Consider the following 1,719-nt stretch of genomic DNA (forward strand, 5'->3'; position numbering starts at 1 on the left):
GTTTTCTCCTTCTCTTAGCTTTAGGGCAGGCAGGAGTGTCTGAGGAGTGTCACATTTATCCTACAGGGATGGGGGTGGGGAGGGGTGGGAGGGGGTGGTGGAGGGAGTTGGCAGGGTATCAGTTTGCCTTCTGCTCCCTCATTATGCTGCAGACTTTGCTCAAAAGAAGGAATTGAATGGGGCTGGGGAATATTGGCTCAAACAACTCAATCAGTGAAAACTGGACTGGAATAAATACTTCATTCTTTTAAATGCAATTTATCTCTGTCAGAAAAGTGTAGAAGGTGTTGTGATGGTGTTTCATTTACAAAATGCAAGGCAGTACTATCCAGATAATTAAGTCATTGTTTGTAAGGTCACTAACAGAGAAAGAAACCACACAAACAAACGAACAAACAAGTAAATATGCATATGTGGTGTCATTTTTTTTTTCCAAGGAGGGATAAGACCAAGATGCCATTAATATTATCCATAGTAAAATGCTTGTTACTATCTGATAACTAAAAGATTCAATCTCTAAATAATGCAACATGGACAGTTGCACAACAAATCAATCAGATTTACGTTCTGTGAGCTTACAGATATTTAAATAAATTTAAATATATGGTGTTTATCTTAAAATGTGCTTACTAAAAGAAGAAAGTGTACAATTTGACTATAAAAACCAAATGTCTTCCATTGATAATTAGTTTCTTTTGGATTCTGAGAAGAAAAAAAAATCATATTGATTTAAGAAAACTCCTTAAACCTTTTAAAAGCCTATAGTCAAAAATTCAATTTTTTTTAGCAATAATGATTTTCTAACTTGTGGTACATTAGGCTAGATCATCACGTTCTTCAATACAATGGAATTCAGATTCATTTATGGTAATAAGTATTAAAACTAACTAAATCATCACATTCAGAATAGTATCAGCTGTATTGACTGGATTGATGTAATCTACAGAAAAATTTGCTTTCTGTACATTAGTTGTTACATAGACATAGGTTTGGATTTTCATATCAATATTGCTTACTTACCCCCACTCCAAATAAGCCAAATATACCTCTCTTTACCCTTTCATTTCAAATTCAAGGTTTATATACTTGACACTTAATCTATATTTATAATGAATGAATGCCACCCTTTAATATGATTATATATTTTATCTAGCCTATTTTTACTTGTAAATAAATTTTCCAATTATTGAAATTTATCAGATTATTTCTAAGTGGTTGAATGAGTCACTTCTCAATTATTTGATTTCACTGTCAAATTGGTCTTCATATAGGCTGTGTACATTTTCCTTGCCAAAAACAGGTAGTGTGTGACCACTTAGGTCCTAAAAAATTGGCCAACACAAAATTTGAGCAAACTTTTATAAACCTTGCCAATGGAATTTTTGTAATCTATCACATGTATGTTATTATAGTAACATACAGTACATAATATAATATTAAAAACTTACTTTTAATATGAAATTTATATAGTTATCAGATATATTTACACATTTAATATTTTATTTATCTTATCACTATTACTTACACTTGATCACTTCTTAGAAAATTTGAAAATACAACTAATTTATAGTACTTTTTGTAATAGGTCAACTTATAAGATATCAGAAAGCTTATTGTATATAAGTTCGGCTTAAACTCACCTTTCATGAATAATTGAGATAAAAGCTTATGTAGTTCCCTTTTAGGGTTATCAGAAATTACTAACCGCCCTATCTCCCT

Source organism: Lynx canadensis, chromosome A1 (genome assembly GCF_007474595.2).
Source record: "Lynx canadensis isolate LIC74 chromosome A1, mLynCan4.pri.v2, whole genome shotgun sequence".
NCBI classification, from domain to species: Eukaryota; Metazoa; Chordata; class Mammalia; order Carnivora; family Felidae; genus Lynx; species Lynx canadensis.